General features: G+C 33.2%; 1 long non-coding RNA gene across 1 annotated transcript; it reads right to left on the bottom strand.

The window, feature by feature from the left end:
* Positions 1-973: 973 nt before the first annotated feature.
* Positions 974-9,812, bottom strand: LOC132306225 (uncharacterized). The gene is made up of 2 exons (XR_009481860.1): positions 9,324-9,812; positions 974-5,530 (listed from the first exon to the last, which is right to left on the bottom strand). It is a non-coding gene; the product is annotated as an uncharacterized LOC132306225 (long non-coding RNA).
* Positions 9,813-16,555: the final 6,743 nt, after the last annotated feature.

Consider the following 16,555-nt stretch of genomic DNA (forward strand, 5'->3'; position numbering starts at 1 on the left):
ATTTCAAACTACAACTGCTCTTTTCTCCTTGACCCTTGTGCATTCAACTCCTAATAGCTATATTGAGCTTGCAAACTCTATAAATAGAGTGGGGAATGTCTAAATAATCAAGAGACATCATTTGAAAGACTTTATATTGCATTAAAGAGAGCTTTTATTCTCAAATCTACTCTTCATCTCTCTCAATCACTCTTATTCTATCTTAAGAGATTCTAGTAATGATTAAAAGGGTTTTCGCTCTTGTTTTAATCTTCATAGAGTTTTTGCTCTATTATACACTTGAGAGATTCTATTGAATTCATAAGATCTTATATTATTCACATATTTCATCTTCTCTCATTCATTTCATTCATACAGTTTAAGATTCACTTATATTCATCAATACTCTAGTTGTGAGCTAAATTTTGTACATATATCTTTGAGAGATTTCTTGTACTTCATTGTTCTTGTTACTATCTATTGTAAGGGTTGGTTTGACCCACTGGGTTGGTGTGACCCAAAGGAAGATTAAGGGAAGGTTGTTCTCTTAGCAAGGTGAAGCAAGGAGTTGCTTTATGTAAATGTTTGTTCTCCACCGATAAGGAGAAGCTATAGTGGATTGGAAAGTCTCAAGAGGGGTCTTGAGCCGAGGAGTAGGAGTTTCCGAACCTCGCTAAAATCGTCGAGTCATCGTTTGCAATTTCTCTTCCCTTATCTTTTTTACAATTGTGCTATAAATTGTTTACTTGATATCTTGATTTCATATCTTAACTATTGCATAATTAGCTAAATTGTTGATTAGAAATTGTATTTCTATAAATTACAAAAATTGGCCATTGACTCTATTCACCCCCCCCCCCCCCCTCTAGAGTCAATACTTGGGCAACACAACGAACATAGAGAATCTAGTGTAGAGATCAATTCCCAAATAATCACATATAAGACAACATGTAATTAAAATAGAGAATCATTAGGAAGAATTGAATCAACAATCACATGGCTAACCACTAATCACTACAATATATATATAAATTCCTAAAAATAGAAATACAAGGGTTTAGATTACACAAGACTCAGGGCTCATCCAAGCCCTAAGTGTAGATCTAGCCAATCATGAAGGAGGTGGATGTGGTCATGAAACCCTCATGGGCAAGCTCCAAACATGTTTCCATCTTCTTCTTTTTCTTCTTCTTCTTTGAAGCTCTAGAGAGAGAGAGTATGTTGATTTAGGGATGTATTCTTGAGATGTGCCTCCACTTCCCTCTTTTCTTCTAACCCTAATCTCTAACTTTCTAGAGAGAGAAACTAATGAAAATATGAAATTACAATGTAAAAATAAGAATCTCCCCACAAAAATGGTTTAATCCCTCTTATATACAAGGATTTTAGAGCCCAAAAATGTGAGAACTCAGCCATAGGATCTCCCCTTTCAAGCACAACCCAAGTTTTGTTCAAAATGAGCTTTAGATCAACTTTTTTATAACTTTTACGAATAGTTCGATCGATCCAACCAATAGTGTGATCGATTAGACGTATGGTGTGATCGATCAGGGTTCGATTAATCCAACTTGGCAGTTTTCAACATCGGCCTCCTTTTCCTCTAACTTCTCACCAAGACTAAATTTGACTCCAAAAAGTCCTTAAAGGACCGAAATTATCCCGTTTAAACCTTATTGACCTAAAAATAGACAAAAACATAAATTAGTACTAAAACGGAAAAATAAGATAGAATAAAGTCCTAGAACATTCAAGATTAAGGGATTTAAATGCGCACTTTTCAGCACTTATCACACCCCTAATTTTAAATATTGCTAGTCCCTAGCAATGAACTACGAAGAAAATAAAGAAATGAACAACTATACAACTATGAACTAGAAAGTAATAAATGGATAACACCACTTTCGTAGGGAACACGATTACATTTAGCGCATGCAACAAGCTTTTTAAACCCCTAGGTTACCCATAGTGGACGAGTGAAGTTTCGTGAGGGTTTCCAGAAATGATACACATAACCATTAAGCTCATTCTCACTAAAGAGGCACCAATATTCCAAACAAGTATTGGGAGAAAACTACCTCAAGTATGCAATTTTTCAACCATGTCCAAGCAGTCACCCAAAATTTCAATATCAAGCAAGCAAGAATGGTCTTCCACACATCAAGACAATGATCATGCAAATCAAAACAACTCTAGAATCCTTTTTAAGTGAACTGGCATCATATATGTTGTTATCTAAGCCAACTAAAGAAATTATCACATCCAGCCTCAAACTAGCACACAAATCTAGTACCGATCATGAAGACAAAGAATGGACCTTTTATTAAAGCTTTATTCAACTAGGTGCGCTTATTCTTTCCACTTGATCTTTTTTTTTCTATCCCTAAGGATAAAAAATGGAAGTATAATGCAATGTGTTGATCTATTAAGCTTTTTACCGATCCATGAGATCGAGCGTTGGGACAATAACTCCTAAACCAAACAGCTTTAAGGCTTTAGGTATTGAAACACCCCTAAGGACTTACAAGCTCAAACAACTAGATTATAAATCAAAACAACCTCCATCTAATCATTTCCCACTTCTCACCTTTTGGGAAAAGTCCTCACTTTTTTTTTTTTTTTTTTCTTCTTCTTCTTTTTTTATTTTTATTTTTTAACCTAGAGTTTGGGCCTAACACCTTTCGGCATGAGAAATTCAGTGCTTGATAAGGCTAGAACCCCGGCTACCTAATGAAAATGGTTTTTTATCCACCTTTGTCAAAATGAAAGCTTTCAATGCACTACTAGCTCAATTGGGATGTAATCAAATCAATGGTCAACAAAGCATGTACCCCACAAATGAATGCTAGTGTGCGCAAGTGCGAGTAGAGAATCCTAAAGTGAATCTCAAAACAATCACAAGATCAAGATGATGTGGACAACAAATGCAACCAAGATATCAATCTTTTGAAAAAATTTACTCCCACATGGCATCCACAAGGCATACAAGGAGTATTGGACTCTCAAGTCAAGCAATTTTAAATTTTAAGCAATATAGTCCTCAAAAGATCAAAATCACAGCTAACATGGATCTCAAATCTTAATCATGCATTTAAATCTCAAACTTAAGTAGAATGCAACAAAGACACCTCACCCCCAAACTTAAACCGCACATTGTCCTCAATGTGCAATGAGAATAATGGAAAAAACGGAAAGAATATACCGTGGTGGCAATGCATGAAGCCCGGCAATGATCCAATATGAAAATGGTCTCCTCCAAACTTGAAATCAACAACCTATTTAAATAACTACACTAGCAAACTCACATCAAATATCAAATGGGATAAGAATAATCAAATCATGCATTCTAAGGCAATATAATACAAGATGAAAGGGAGATATAAGATCAAGCCTAATAGAAAATATAAAAGTAGCAAGACTACACATAAGGGCACCCTGGTGAAATTTTTATATTTTTTAATTTTTTTTTTTTTATGAAAGTATGTACAATGAAACAAAATGAAAGAAAATAAAAAAAAAAAAAAATAAAAAAAAAAATGAACATGTATGATACAAGAGATAAAAAACACAATGTGTCATGTGGGTGCTAAGTTTAACGTCTCTAACAAGACGGAATACTACTTTGAAAAATCGTCTCTTTTTTTATTTTTATTTTATTATTATTATTATTATTTTTTATTTTTTTTTTAATCACAAGAGAAAAGTAACTAAATAAAATAAAAGAAAATGACAAAAGTAAAAAAAATATAAAAAATAAAATAAAATAAAAATAGAAAGAGGAAAAAGTCAAAAAGTCAAAGGGGCAAAGCTGTGATCGATCCTTACTTGAATCAATCGAACCATGATCGATCTCTATGCTGGCATGATAGGACAGAGGCATGAAATTTGCAGAACTTTGAAAAATTTTCTAAGTATGGAAATGAGATCGATCATAGGGAAAATTGGATCGATCGAAGTGCATTTGGAACGATCGAATAATAAGTTCGCACGATGGACAGAGACCTGAAATCTGCAGAGAATTGACTGCAGAACAGTTCGATCAATTGAGGGTGCACTTGTGATCGATCGAACTGGCACCAAATGCCTAATTTTGAGCTGAAAGTGCAGAAAATCCTATGCTAAGCCTCAATGATGGTAACAAAAATAGAGATTGAAAAATGGATGGAAGAATATACACAAGAACAAAAAATAAAAAGAAATAAGGGAGGAATAGAGTTTTGAAACACTACGAATACTAGTGTTTAACGTCTTTAGGAAGACGTTTGGTCAACCCACTAATAAAAAGAGTCAAAAACTGGATATGAAGCATCCTCATTGACCCTCTTGTCAATTTTCCCAAGTAGATCCTCTCTCACAACTATGTAAACACCTCCTAAAAGAATAACTTGAAAAGAAATTATGAAAGATGCAATTTGTTTCCTTTCATCCACGGTCTTGAAAATGATATCAATAATGGGTGGCATTGCACTTGGCAAAGCAAAGTCTTTCAAGGACTCAATTGGATTACTAGGAATTGCACTCTCTTCATCCCCTTTCTCTTCCTCAATGATCACCATCTCCTCACTTTCCAAGTTAGATAAGGAGTCCATTAAAGAGTTCACTTCATTTTTAGAACTTTCAAGGTCAAAACCATAATTTTTATGCATTTCAAAAAGGCATGTCTCAAGAGGGTCTTTGGAGATAATAGAAGGAATGCTCTCTTCAACAAGTTCCTCATCTTCCTCTCCTACCTCTACAGTGGTCACCATCTCCTCACTCTCTAGAGTATCAAAGGCCGGAATCAAATCATGATCAAAATAAGAAAAATCCTTATAAGTCATGTTGTACTCTATTAGATTAGCCATTGGTGGACTCATTAATTCCTCAATTTGCTCACTTGCTACTTTTTCCTCTTCACTCTCATCATTCTCATCTATATAAATTGAAGTTCTTACCATTTTTTTTATTTATCTCTTCCTCCTCCTCTTGAGGAGAAAGAGTACTAGCAATTTGCTCAACTTGAGCTTTAAGCTTGGCTAAGATTTGAGAATGTGAAAGAATAAGTTGGGTTTGTTAATTAAGCCAATCAAGTAGAGCTAACACTTTTTCTTGAAACTTGGGTGAATAAGGTGATGGAGGTGGTTCTTTATAAAATGGTGGAGGATGGTAATAGTCACAAGGAGGATAATGAGAATAGTCAAGTCCATAATAAGATGATGCATGTTGAAATGAATTGGACTCAACCTCATAAGGATTAAAATATGGTGGAGGGACATAAGGTGAGGGGAAGTAATTTTTCTCCAAACTTGGATCAAACAATGGCTCCATCTATATTCAAAATCCAAATGCAACAAATAATGGTCTCCACAAGGGCCGATGCTTGGACAAAGATTTAAGCAATAAAATTAGCCTCAACAAGGGCTATCACAAGCATGCAAAGAAGTAAAACAATTAAACTACGAGATGTTCAAGAAATGCTCACAAATGTCCTTAGGCAACTTCAAATTCCAATGTTAGCTTTAAGCTCCAATGATTACTTTAAGATCCAATGTTTTCCTTCCTTGTAGTCAAGTACCTAATTGAATAAATAATATTAAGAATGAGAAATGAATATACATGGAAAATAAAATAAAAATAGAAGCAATCAAATAATACTATTGTCTACTTTAATTCTAACAAAATAGTTTCCCCGGCAACGGCGTCAAAATTTGACGAGCCCCTTTCTAAATGTTTAGGAAACCGACTTTTTAATGCAAGAAGTCGCTTCGCAAGGTCAAAATATGAATGTGATTTCGGAAGCCTTTCTAGTCAAATATACATTTATAAAAACCACTACTACAACTAATGAAGTATAGCAAGTAGGGATCATTTGCATGGGTTATACGTGTTAGAATTTAATTTCAACTCTAGCTTATCAAAAGATTGCAAAGAAGGGTTGGGTTGGTTGATTACTCTAGAAAAAAATTAAATTAAAATGCAATTAAAGTAAACTAATGAGAGATAGGAATTTAAGAGATATGAAGAGAGGTCTTAGGATGTTGGAATCACCAATAAGCTCATGTAATTAACCACTTGTTTTCCATTAATGGGGAATACATTGTTGCAATCAAGATGTGTTCACAAACATAAACACAATTTGCATGTAAAAGTGTAAACTATCTAATGCAAGAGTGAATTGTCTACCTAACCAACAAGTAAACTAAGTGTAGAACAACCCACCAAGACAAAGGCATAATCCATCAATTAGTTAACAAATGGGTCTAATGAGAGCACACATCAATCTAGAGAATCATGGAATTTGCAATAATAAGTGTGGAGTATCAAACCAAGCCAAGATTGTCTACTTACCTACAAGTATGAATTAAATTGTAGAATAGACTATCAAGTGTAAGCATAATCTATCAAATTAATTTACAAACCCATTCAATGAAAACCATGCTGAGCCATCACTAAATCCTTAATTAATCTCACATAGACATGCAACCAACATAGAGAATCTAGTGTAGAGATCAATTCCCAAATAATCACACATAAGACAATATGTAATTAAAATAGAGAATGATTAGAAAGAATTGAATCAACAATCACAATGCTAACCACTAATCACAACAATATATATATATATATATATATATAAATCCCCAAAAATGGAAATACAAGGGTTTAGATTACACAAGACCTAGGGCTCATCTAAGCCCTAAGTGTAGATCTAGCCAATCATGGAGGAGGTTGATATGGTCATGAAACCCTCAATGGAAAGCTCCAAACATGGCTCCATCTTCTTCTTCTTCTTCGAAGCTCTAAAGAGAGAGAGTATGTAAATCTGCAGATGTATTCTTGAGATGTGCCTCCACTTCCCTCTTTTTTTCTAACCCTAATCTTTAACTTTCTAGAGAGAGAAAATAATGAAAATATAGAAATTACAATGTAAAAATATGAATCTCCCCACAAAAATGGTTCAATCCCTCTTATATATAAGGCTTTTAGAGCCCAAAAATGTGAGAACTCGGCCCTAGGATCTCCCCTTTCATGTACAACTCGAGTTTTGTTTGAAATGAGCTTTAGATCTATTTTTTTATAACTTCTACGAATAGTTCAATCGATCCAACCAACACTGTGATCGATCAAAGGTATGGTGTGATCGATCAGAGGTATGGTGTGATCGATCAGGGTTCGATCGATCCAACTTAGCTTCAATCGATCCAACTTGGCAATTTTCAGCATCAGCCTCCTTTTGCTCCAACTTCTCACCAAGACTTAGTTTGACTCCAAAAAGGCCTTAATGGACCGAAATTAGCCCGTTTGAACCTTATTGACCTAAAAATACACAAAAACATAAATTAGTACTAAAACGGGAAAATATGATAGAATAATGTCCTAAAACATTCAAGATTAAGGGGTTTAAATACGCACTTTTCTAATAAAATAATAATAATCTATTTATATAATTTTTTAATAAAATATAGTTATATTATAATAAAATATAACTATATAAAAATAAAAGAACCTGATAATAGGTCGAGGCTAGAATTTGATTTTATGTCTTTAAGACAGATTCGCCCCCTGTGGCACTAACGGACTTAGTGGCGTCTATCTCCCAAGATATAACGACCTTTCTTTATTTGGTAGCAGCACTGCAAACCGAAGAAATGGGCGAACAGACTCAGTGTAGTACTCTCTCCTATAGACCGAACTCAAACTCACACTATTGTTATGTATGTAAAAGGAGAGAAGAAATAGAAAATTCAAATTAGATAAGAAGAATTCTGAATTTGGAGTGAGTTGCAAATGACCCCAAGGGGGGTATTTATAGGCAACAAGGTGCTTTTTCAGGTGGCCTAAAAAACACATACCCAATTCAAAATCTGTTTAATAAAAAAATTAATCTTACCCGGGTGCGTGCGTGTGTGGTAAATGGTTTGGACTCAAGCTTACCTAGGTCGTCCCCCTCTTAAAAACTCGGGTGCCCTTGGGCCCAAAACCAAATCCCAAACTTGGCTTATTTAAACTCTAATTGGTTTCATCATATTTTCAATGTGAGTGAAACACTTCTCATATTTTGCATACCCATTTAAGCTTATCAAACACCTTATCTTGGAGTTAATTTCTCATTCACCGGGAAACAAATTTGAAAAAGTAAATATACCACGTTCATCTCCTTGCGAAAAGGAACGCGTTCGTCTATAGATCTGCAAAAAATTCTTAGCAGAACCTACTCCAAATTTTATCCAAAGTTTCTGTTTTTTGTGCCCCATTTCCAACAGTGTCTACACTTCAGCTTCTATAGAAACCAACCAAGTAGTACCACTATAATTGAATTTAATAACAACACATCAAAGTGATACCACAATTAAAAGACAGACAATAATATGAAATATTACTAAAACAGACATAATGTAATTTAGTTCATTTATACGCATAATGTATTATTAATTTCCACAACCATGAATGAAGCTAGATAATCCAAGTCCTTTAAAATTCACAGTTATTCTAATATTTTTGAAGAAAATTAATGTACTGAGTCGGTAATGAACAGTAGAAGGCAATCATATTGTGTAATAAACAGCAGACCCGCATCAAGCAAGACATGAAACCGAAATCATAAACAACCAATGCAGAAATTTTTTAAGACATGAAACCGGAATCTTTTCCATGTTGCAGTCACAATATAGAGATGTTCAAAAATCAGTACAATGAACAACAGACTCGTATCAACCAAGATATGAAACCGAAATCGTAGGCAACAAATGTAGAAATTTTTTAAGAGATGAAACTGAAATCATTTCAATATTGCAGTTACAGTAAAGAGATGTTTAAAAATCACACTGTAATGAACAATAGACCCACATCGAAAATTAAAAAGGAAATGGACACAACAACTCAAACAATTCTTGTATAGTTACTGTCTTGTAAGCCCTCAAAATGTTTTTAAAAACCAAGACATGAAACCAAAATCATAGACAAGCATCGCAGAAGTAATGAAACCGAACTAAGAATTTTTGTGAACTATACATCAAAAAGAAATTAGAGACCCTTATCACAGAAGTAATTAATCCGAACTAAGAAATTTTGTGAACTATACATGAAACCTAAATCATAGACCCGTATCACAGGAGTAATGAAACCAAACTAAGAATTTTGTGGACTATACATCAAAACAAAATTAGAGATTTATATCACAGAAGTAATGAAACCAAACTCAGAAATTTTGTGAAATATACATCAAAATGAAACAGAGACCCGTATCACAGACGTAGGGAACGAAGAACTAGGATTCCTTCACTCAAATTTTGAAAGAACAATAACAATACTTAAATCTTAACGTTGCAAAGTAATCTAAAAGAACAACAAGAAGAAAGAAACCATACCTTGCAAACTTTTTGCAACCCAAAACTTGGATCCGAAGTCGCGAACGAAGAACTAGGGTTCCTTCACTCTTTCAATCGCCTCAAACAAGTTGCAAATCAGAGAAAAATGAGATGAAGCAGAAGCGACCTCTAGGTTTCGTCGAATCTCCTTTTAATCATGTCACAGAAGGTCAGAAAACATATACAAACGAGGGGAAAAGGAATGGTTTTGCAGTGAAAACGTTCAATCCATGGTGTAGCAACCGCAAATTAGGATTTCTCTCTCTTCGCGTTTCAATCACCTAAAAAAAGCTGAAAGAACAAACACACACTAAAGGAAAAACAAGAAGAAAATGTTCGATTCGTGGTTGGTAGACCACGAACAAAGGTTTCATCAAAATTGCCCTTCGAATCTCTTTATAGGAGCTGCGTGAAGAGCAAGAAATGAGAGGCCAGAAATGAGGCTAGGGTTACAAAATTATGCTTTTATACCTGATATATCCGCTTCAGTATTTGGTGTAAGTATATGTTTTGGTTTTGGGCCTTGATATGGCTGTTATAGTGTCAACAATACCCAATATCACCAATTCGGTGATCTGGGTTTTGGCCTAAATTTCTTATCATTTTTGGTACTGTTCAATACCACATTAGCCCACCCTAAACATGATATTGGCCAAAATACAAAACCAAAACACTCAAACCATAACAAACACAATGCCAAACGGGCCCTTAGTTTTTGGTATTATTTGTTTTTGTTTGGTATTGTAGCAATGAACAGTGACAAAAAACGCGTTTGGTAAAACTTATTTTATTTTGCACAGTTCGAAACGTTTCGTGAATAGTAGCAAAAAATCGAGACACTAATTTGGTATATTTACATATTTCATTACTGTAACAATGGGTACGGTAGCGATAAACAATATAAAAACTTTTAAAATAACATTTTTAAGCAAACCATTAAGTTTGTAAAACTTTTAATGCTTTTTAACCAAATATGTTTTTATATTTTTCCTTTCAAAAATCTTGCAACAAATTAACGCTACCAAACAAGCTTTCAGTTACTATTTAAAATACTTTAAAACAAATATATATATATATATATATATATATATATAAAGAGTTAAAATAAAAATACAAAAACAAAATATGTTTCCAAACAGGTCCTAAAGGAGCTCAAGCTCTAAAACCGGGTGAAATGGGTAAGGGACTAAATTAATTAAAAGAACAAAATTGGAGCTGAGTCTTATCCCTTCCTTTAAGGCGCCCATCAACATTGCAATGATTTCAAAAGGCTTTCAAGGGTCGTTCTCACCCTTTAAGGGTTCAATAGAACAATTGGCTTATGAAAAGTTTGGGATAAGAGAGAGATAGTAAAATTCTATAGAAAAAGTTTCCTTTAGACCAATTTTGTCATGTTTCTAATTATTCTGTATTGTTTTAATTATTATATGTGAAAAAGTAACTTCATTTAATTTTATCCTGTTTAAGAATTCTATCTCCAATGTTTAAATACCAAAATCATTAGAAGTGCATGGTCCTACTGTCCATTGTTTGTACTTTATTTCTTAGCCATTTGCTTAAATGTTTGATGTCATCCTTTGTACATATGCGTTTGTCCAATGTTTTTATAACAATGTGTGTTTGATTTTCCATTAGGATGCAAAAGAAATAGTTAAAAATGGTAAATTGGACCGAATCGAACTTTAGGATTAACTTTAATTCTAAAAATTAAAGAATAGTTTGATTATGAGGTTCAATGATGAGCACAAGAGATTTTATTTTATTTTTCATGAATAGCTCTAAGTAAGCTAATTTGATTTAATATTAATATTTTAAGATTATCTAGAAAATTGTATGAGAGGGAACGGTCTTGAACCGTAATAATATATGGTGGGATATTATCAGAAGTTAAGTGAGAGCATTTTTAAGATTTTCACAAAAAATAAAAATATTTTCAAAATTTTAACAAAATTTTGAAATAATTTTGTAAAAAAAAATTCAGTGATGGCGGCTGCCCTGACTAGAAGATGAGCATCCCCACCTCTGTTTTTTCAGCTAATAAGTACAAAAGATCTATTTCAACTATAACAAAATTTTGTAATAATTTTGTAAAAAAAATTCAGTGATGGCGGCTGCCCTGACCAGAAGATGAGCATCCCCACCTCCGTTTTTTTAGCTAATAAGTACAAAAGATCTATTTCAACTATACATGGCCTTACTAAACCCTTCATAAGTCCGTGATCATCCCTACCCCATTTTTTAGCTAATAAGTACAAAAGATTTATTTGGACTACACATGGCTTTGTAGTAGTGTCTTGAGTTTTTTTTTTAGATACTCAAAATTAACTTAAACTTTAAAAATACCTTTAAAATATTTAAAAATATATTATTTTATTCATATATTGAACTAATAAAAATATAATAATTATTTAACACATTTAAATCAAATCTCTTGTGGCTGCCCGTGTTATACTTAAAATTAATGAAATATCTCTATTATTTAGACAATTTACATTAGATAAAGTGTAATTATCAGAAAGTACTAATATGTTTAAGTCTTAATATTTTATATACTTTTCGCAATTCATAGATCATAGTCATTGTTGGCCTACAAAAGTGTGAAAATAAAGGAACGCCAAAGCCAAATAAAAGCAGTAACATCGTTTTCTTACCCAATTTTGTAGTCAAACCTTACCTCATACCTATAACTCACTATTATTGAGTTATCAAGTTATATCGTATCGCACGTATAATATTCGTATCGTGTTCGTGTCAAAGATTTTAGACACGATTAATAATCGTATCACGTATTAACCCTAATCGTATCTGTGTCCTAATCGTATCGACATGAACACAATACACCAACACGAATTGTCACCACTAAATTGTCCCTTGTTCACCTTCCCAAAAAAAAGAAATTAAATTAAATTAAAAAAATAAAAAGAAATGGTTATCCCTCCTTCGACGAAGACCTTGTTGACTTAAACACCATAATAGACCACTTTGAATTTATATTTTCACATTTTTAATTGCACTTTTGACTTAAATGTTACATATATATTATGAAATCGATACACATATTTTAAGAAATAAAAAATAAAAAAAAATAGCCAATAATACTGATCAGATCCATTTATAATATTTGCATTGACCCACAACATAAATTAAAAGGTAGAGAGCTAGAAGATTTCCGATTTTCCAATTGGTTTATGTTTGGTTTAGGTTAGTTAAACTGGTTCTCGTGATTTTGATTATTACATAGATTACTACGAGACAATTTATTAAATTTAAATAATTTTTATCAAATGTCATTTTTGGTTCATCTTTGTTCGTATTACCCATTTATGAGAAAAATGCAAAATGATGATAAAAATACGCCGTCAAAATGTGCGTGTATATATATATATATATAAATTTTTTACTTTCAACTTCTTAAAATATATATATATATATATATATATATACACACATTATTTATTTTGTTATATATAGCAAATATTTATTGATTTACTACTTATTTTGTTATTAATAATTAATTTCACTTGATTGGATTGAAATTTTCAACCGAAGAGCTCATTTCTACCTTACTGAAAATTTGAAAAAAATTCTAGTTATTAGAAGAACGAGGGTTGAAACCCTCCACGATAAAGAATTGTGAGTGAATGTATCCTTGTATCTTCTTACCAAAAATTAAAATTCGAAACAAACACCTTTATTTCAACCGCCAAAAGGAATAAATTAGTTAGGAAATCTTTTAGCTGTTGAGGAATCTTATGATCAATTCAACTAATCCAACAATATCTTTGAAATTGAATCCAAATAAAATTGAATAATCAAACTTTCTTGTAGTTGAGACCAAATCGAACAAATTAAGTGCCTAACCAAACGAATCCAAAGCGACTAATTTTATCTTTGGTTCAGTTTCTTGAATTGGTTTGATTTAAAAAAAAAAATTTGTTTTAATGTCTATTCAGTTGTATGAAATTAGACCATTTAAAATTGGTGAAATTGTAAAAAAAAAAAAAAAAAAAAAAAAAAAAAAAAAAAAAAAAAAAAAAAATTGTTCAATTGTTTGAATTACTTTCCACCAATTCCAATTCCAATTTCATAGAACCGAACTAAGCTCCTAGCTTAAAATTACAGTAATCTTAGTGCAATGACGAAAGTAACTCTGAACAGAACACATTAAATTGTATCTCTATATGCTCCATCATTTTCTGGGTCTCTTTTTATCCACCTGTTCATATCCAGCAGATGCCACCACTATACTCGGATCATAAAAAAATCTACATAACAGTGTGTATAATACAAAAAGTAAAACTATAGCCCAAATTTAGCAAGATCAAATCAATGACAAAATAGGAAAGAACCCAAATCGTGAATATGGGTAGTGAACTTTGGGAGGAGATGGTTCTACTTGTGGTGCGGTCGTCGATGTACAACTAAATTTGTACAAAATAGTGTGGCCAACTTTTAAATTTATAAATACCACTACTATCTCTAACTAAAAATATAGTTAGGGTGAGAAGGGATCGTCCCAAGGGATTTTAGGCGTGCTTGTAATGTGTTGTGAGATTTATATGTACCACTCGCAAGTGTACGAATCTTTGCAGATAGGGATTACTTGTAAGGGTGTCGTACCCAAGGAACTTGTGTAAATTAAGTTTGTCAACAGATTTTTTAAATTTCAAAATTAACTTGAAAGTAGGATAATCGAATTGTGATGATTAATTCTAAATTAACTAAGTAGAAAAATAAAATAAACTAAAGAACGATGATCAAATATGATGTAGAAAATAGAGAGAGAGGACTAGGGGTATGACTTCACTACTAACGTCGTACCACCAGTTAATTGCATCAATTTATTGGAGATATATGATATAACATGCACAGCGAATTAATCATGGCTACAAGCGCATATTAATTCAGTTAGAAAATAATATAATTTAAAGCTAAGCATGGACTATCTTCGATTGGTATAAACTATCTACTTAACTACTTTACTCTAGGGTATAGCATGGTCTATCTTTTCTAGGCATAATCCATCCAATCTCTAACATTATATTCAGAGAAATACCATTGTGTAATCATCTCATTCACAACTACAAGAAGTGAATGAGTTGTGTTCAATTATAAGATTAAAATATCTAAGACAAAATAGAAAAATATTTGTAATTGAATTAAAACTCTAAAACCGATTCTTATTAAAAGGTCAATTAAAAATCATATAGATTACATAATCATGCATAATAAAAATTGTTCTCCAATAATTAAATACAATCAAACCAGTGTGCTAAGTTAGGGTTACATCACAACCCTAGCAAAGCGTTTAGCCAAGCATGATTGGAGTGGAATTCTTCATGGTTGAGGAAGACATCTTCACTGCCATGGATTGATCCCTTCCTTCTTCTGAATGCTCCTCTCTGATCTCTGTTACACTAAGAGGGGGGGGGGGGTGAATTGATCAACTTAAACTTTTTCTTCAATGAAAGCTAAACGAAACAAACATGAATCAAACACATAACACAAGGTTTACAAGGAAAACCCTTTCAATAGGGAAAATCCTTGGTTCTTGGCCTCAGCCAATAAATCATCCATTAGCTGCAAGCAAGCTGTTACATATTCAGCTGTCTCACTCTCTGCACACACCCTTGTATCAGAAGTAGACACTAGCTTTCACACACTTCACTTCACACACTAGCTCAACAAAGTGTATACAAACACTCCCCCTGTCCTAGGCAACCCTGCCACAAATAAGCTCTCAAAGCTCAACCAACAATAGAATAAAGTGCCAATACAACAGGAACAATGTTCTTAAGTTGTTACAACAAATGAGAGTGCAATACACAACTTTAAGTTGATAACAAAGTGAAACCCTAACTTCTCTTTTCTGCAATTAATTGAATAGACCTTCTAAGGCAGAATGCAGCTTCAACTGAAGTACTCACTAGGTTCCCACAACCTTGACTTAGATCAACAAACTTGCTCAACACAATCTTAGACAAAGAACAGCAAGTTCTCAACAGATTTTTACACACAAAGCTTCAAAACCCTAAGCAAGGGTATAACTGTCAAATCACCCTGTACACTTACCATTGACTTCTCTTCTGTATTCACAGCCTTGACATCTTCATACAATCTTGCTCAAGAGATATATTCAATACATAGAGCAAGGAATAACAATTTCTGATCACAAAGGGCTTAGTCTCAACAAACCCTAGCTTTTAAGCTTTCAAGGGTAAAACAATAATGTGGCCTCAATAATACTCCAAACTTTGCACCCACAGACTTCAATATATAAGATACACTTGCTCAGTTTATAGAAACAATTAAAAGCAGCAAGATATAACAAAGTCTAAGCTCACAGCAGCTAAATCAGAGTTTAAACCTTAAATCTCAGCTTTTGTCAACCAAAGACTTACTAAGCTTCAAATCCTCTCAACATAGACGTCCACAGCTTCAACTCAGTATATATAGCTTGCTTAATAACATTAATCAAGTAATATAGGCAAGAAAGAACAATGTAGCTTGAATATAGCAATTAAGCTGCTCACAGCAGGTTCAGGTTTGCAGCAACTGAGATATCTCTGTTCAGGGGGTTTAAATGGAAATTTATAGTTTCTCAGACCTGGAAAATCCTCTCACAATATTGTATCAACTTCACACAAAAGCATAGAAGTTAAGCACATCAATATACAGGTCAAACTCAGCTCCAAAATCTGTACTCAGTCAATTTCTGCAGAAACCCTGCTCTCAGGGACTGAAGTGTAATTTCACAGCTGCACAGCCTTGTACTCGAAGTCCTCAGTCATATTTTATGATAATACACATGCTCAGATAGTAAGAACAATAAGTATAGCATCGTAAAGAATATTCACTGCTCAAATCTCAAATTTCAGGCTTAAAACCCTAGAAACTTAGGTTTACAAGGTCAAACAACAAGGTGGTTATATTTCTGGCAATTTGCGAACTTCAACATCCTTCAATCAGTGATAAAAACTTGCTAAAATGATTAACTTGAAACTTATAGCAAGATACAACCATTCACTTCACATTTCAAGAGGCTAAACTAGAAAATAGCTTGAAACTGAGATATGTGAACTCATAATAATTTTCTGTGCAAGTTTAGGCATATACCTGAGTTCTGCAGATGCAAATTCGTGTCCCAAGTTTGCTCCAACCTTCACATAGCACCTGGAACCTCTACAACCAATTTTGACCCTTCAATCCAGCCTCAACATCAACATAAATGC

Source organism: Cornus florida, unplaced genomic scaffold, assembly GCF_030987335.1.
Source record: "Cornus florida cultivar Cherokee Brave unplaced genomic scaffold, ASM3098733v1 CherokeeBrave_3.0.0_Hap2_Chr05, whole genome shotgun sequence".
Lineage (NCBI taxonomy): Eukaryota > Viridiplantae > Streptophyta > Magnoliopsida > Cornales > Cornaceae > Cornus > Cornus florida.